The following is a 4,562-nucleotide window of genomic DNA, read 5'->3' as shown; positions in this document are numbered from 1 at the left end:
CCGATGGAAGTTTTGCCGGAATGAGCAGGTTTTCCTGTTGATCACATCCCACTGGAGGTGCCCAAAAAGATCCGAACCTCCTAGCAGCTCTAGAAATGACGTCAGAACTGCACGGTGAGCGTCACCATATTCCGTAGTATTGTAACCACGCTACCGCGGACGCGCGGTTAATTGTTCACCGATGGAAGTTTTGCCGGAATGAGCAGGTTTTCCTGTTGATCACATCCCACTGGAGGTGCCCAAAAAGATCCGAACCTCCTAGCAGCTCTAGAAATGACGTCAGAACTGCACGGTGAGCGTCACCATATTCCGTAGTATTGTAACCACGCTACCGCGGACGCGCGGTTAATTGTTCACCGATGGTAGTTTTGCCGGAATGAGCAGGTTTTCCTGTTGATCACATCCCACTGGAGGTGCCCAAAAAGATCCGAACCTCCTAGCAGCTCTAGAAATGACGTCAGAACTGCACGGTGAGCGTCACCATATTCCGTAGTATTGTAACCACGCTACCGCGGACGCGCGGTTAATTGTTCACCGATGGAAGTTTTGCCGGAATGAGCAGGTTTTCCTGTTGATCACATCCCACTGGAGGTGCCCAAAAAGATCCGAACCTCCTAGCAGCTCTAGAAATGACGTCAGAACTGCACGGTGAGCGTCACCGTATTCCGTAGTATTGTAACCACGCTACCGCGGACGCGCGGTTAATTGTTCACCGATGGAAGTTTTGCCGGAATGAGCAGGTTTTCCTGTTGATCACATCCCACTGGAGGTGCCCAAAAAGATCCGAACCTCCTAGCAGCTCTAGAAATGACGTCAGAACTGCACGGTGAGCGTCACCATATTCCGTAGTATTGTAACCACGCTACCGCGGACGCGCGGTTAATTGTTCACCGATGGAAGTTTTGCCGGAATGAGCAGGTTTTCCTGTTGATCACATCCCACTGGAGGTGCCCAAAAAGATCCGAACCTCCTAGCAGCTCTAGAAATGACGTCAGAACTGCACGGTGAGCGTCACCATATTCCGTAGTATTGTAACCACGCTACCGCGGACGCGCGGTTAATTGTTCACCGATGGAAGTTTTGCCGAAATGAGCAGGTTTTCCTGTTGATCACATCCCACTGGAGGTGCCCAAAAAGATCCGAACCTCCTAGCAGCTCTAGAAATGACGTCAGAACTGCACGTTGAGCGTCACCATATTCCGTAGTATTGTAACCACGCTACCGCGGACGCGCGGTTAATTGTTCACCGATGGAAGTTTTGCCGGAATGAGCAGGTTTTCCTGTTGATCACATCCCACTGGAGGTGCCCAAAAAGATCCGAACCTCCTAGCAGCTCTAGAAATGACGTCAGAACTGCACGGTCAGCGTCACCATATTCCGTAGTATTGTAACCACGCTACCGCGGACGCGCGGTTAATTGTTCACCGATGGAAGTTTTGCCGGAATGAGCAGGTTTTCCTGTTGATCACATCCCACTGGAGGCGCCCAAAAAGATCCGAACCTCCTAGCAGCTCTAGAAATGACGTCAGAACTGCACGGTGAGCGTCACCATATTCCGTAGTATTGTAACCACGCTACCGCGGACGCGCGGTTAATTGTTCACCGATGGAAGTTTTGCCGGAATGAGCAGGTTTTCCTGTTGATCACATCCCACTGGAGGTGCCCAAAAAGATCCGAACCTCCTAGCAGCTCTAGAAATGACGTCAGAACTGCACGGTGAGCGTCACCATATTCCGTAGTATTGTAACCACGCTACCGCGGACGCGCGGTTAATTGTTCACCGATGGAAGTTTTGCCGGAATGAGCAGGTTTTCCTGTTGATCACATCCCACTGGAGGTGCCCAAAAAGATCCGAACCTCCTAGCAGCTCTAGAAATGACGTCAGAACTGCACGGTGAGCGTCACCATATTCCGTAGTATTGTAACCACGCTACCGCGGACGCGCGGTTAATTGTTCACCGATGGAAGTTTTGCCGGAATGAGCAGGTTTTCCTGTTGATCACATCCCACTGGAGGTGCCCAAAAAGATCTGAACCTCCTACCAGCTCTAGAAATGACGTCAGAACTGCACGGTGAGCGTCACCATATTCCGTAGTATTGTAACCACGCTACCGCGGACGCGCGGTTAATTGTTCACCGATGGAAGTTTTGCCGGAATGAGCAGGTTTTCCTGTTGATCACATCCCACTGGAGGTGCCCAAAAAGATCCGAACCTCCTAGCAGCTCTAGAAATGACGTCAGAACTGCACGGTGAGCGTCACCATATTCCGTAGTATTGTAACCACGCTACCGCGGACGCGCGGTTAATTGTTCACCGATGGAAGTTTTGCCGGAATGAGCAGGTTTTCCTGTTGATCACATCCCACTGGAGGTGCCCAAAAAGATCCGAACCTCCTAGCAGCTCTAGAAATGACGTCAGAACTGCACGGTGAGCGTCACCATATTCCGTAGTATTGTAACCACGCTACCGCGGACGCGCGGTTAATTGTTCACCGATGGAAGTTTTGCCGGAATGAGCAGGTTTTCCTGTTGATCACATCCCACTGGAGGTGCCCAAAAAGATCCGAACCTCCTAGCAGCTCTAGAAATGACGTCAGAACTGCACGGTGAGCGTCACCATATTCCGTAGTATTGTAACCACGCTACCGCGGACGCGCGGTTAATTGTTCACCGATGGAAGTTTTGCCGGAATGAGCAGGTTTTCCTGTTGATCACATCCCACTGGAGGTGCCCAAAAAGATCCGAACCTCCTAGCAGCTCTAGAAATGACGTCAGAACTGCACGGTGAGCGTCACCATATTCCGTAGTATTGTAACCACGCTACCGCGGACGCGCGGTTAATTGTTCACCGATGGAAGTTTTGCCGGAATGAGCAGGTTTTCCTGTTGATCATATCCCACTGGAGGTGCCCAAAAAGATCCGAACCTCCTAGCAGCTCTAGAAATGACGTCAGAACTGCACGGTGAGCGTCACCATATTCCGTAGTATTGTAACCACGCTACCGCGGACGCGCGGTTAATTGTTCACCGATGGAAGTTTTGCCGGAATGAGCAGGTTTTCCTGTTGATCACATCCCACTGGAGGTGCCCAAAAAGATCCGAACCTCCTAGCAGCTCTAGAAATGACGTCAGAACTGCACGGTGAGCGTCACCATATTCCGTAGTATTGTAACCACGCTACCGCGGACGCGCGGTTAATTGTTCACCGATGGAAGTTTTGCCGGAATGAGCAGGTTTTCCTGTTGATCACATCCCACTGGAGGTGCCCAAAAAGATCCGAACCTCCTAGCAGCTCTAGAAATGACGTCAGAACTGCACGGTGAGCGTCACCATATTCCGTAGTATTGTAACCACGCTACCGCGGACGCGCGGTTAATTGTTCACCGATGGAAGTTTTGCCGGAATGAGCAGGTTTTCCTGTTGATCACATCCCACTGGAGGTGCCCAAAAAGATCCGAACCTCCTAGCAGCTCTAGAAATGACGTCAGAACTGCACGGTGAGCGTCACCATATTCCGTAGTATTGTAACCACGCTACCGCGGACGCGCGGTTAATTGTTCACCGATGGAAGTTTTGCCGGAATGAGCAGGTTTTCCTGTTGATCACATCCCACTGGAGGTGCCCAAAAAGATCCGAACCTCCTAGCAGCTCTAGAAATGACGTCAGAACTGCACGGTGAGCGTCACCATATTCCGTAGTATTGTAACCACGCTACCGCGGACGCGCGGTTAATTGTTCACCGATGGAAGTTTTGCCGGAATGAGCAGGTTTTCCTGTTGATCACATCCCACTGGAGGTGCCCAAAAAGATCCGAACCTCCTAGCAGCTCTAGAAATGACGTCAGAACTGCACGGTGAGCGTCACCATATTCCGTAGTATTGTAACCACGCTACCGCGGACGCGCGGTTAATTGTTCACCGATGGAAGTTTTGCCGGAATGAGCAGGTTTTCCTGTTGATCACATCCCACTGGAGGTGCCCAAAAAGATCCGAACCTCCTAGCAGCTCTAGAAATGACGTCAGAACTGCACGGTGAGCGTCACCATATTCCGTAGTATTGTAACCACGCTACCGCGGACGCGCGGTTAATTGTTCACCGATGGAAGTTTTGCCGGAATGAGCAGGTTTTCCTGTTGATCACATCCCACTGGAAGTGCCCAAAAAGATCCGAACCTCCTAGCAGCTCTAGAAATGACGTCAGAACTGCACGGTGAGCGTCACCATATTCCGTAGTATTGTAACCACGCTACCGCGGACGCGCGGTTAATTGTTCACCGATGGAAGTTTTGCCGGAATGAGCAGGTTTTCCTGTTGATCACATCCCACTGGAGGTGCCCAAAAAGATCCGAACCTCCTAGCAGCTCTAGAAATGACGTCAGAACTGCACGGTGAGCGTCACCATATTCCGTAGTATTGTAACCACGCTACCGCGGACGCGCGGTTAATTGTTCACCGATGGAAGTTTTGCCGGAATGAGCAGGTTTTCCTGTTGATCACATCCCACTGGAGGTGCCCAAAAGATCCGAACCTCCTAGCAGCTCTAGAAATGACGTCAGAACTGCAC

Source organism: Pecten maximus, unplaced genomic scaffold (assembly GCF_902652985.1).
Source record: "Pecten maximus unplaced genomic scaffold, xPecMax1.1, whole genome shotgun sequence".
Lineage (NCBI taxonomy): Eukaryota > Metazoa > Mollusca > Bivalvia > Pectinida > Pectinidae > Pecten > Pecten maximus.
The sequence above is the reverse complement of the archived record's forward strand: the minus strand, read 5'-3'. Positions refer to the sequence as shown.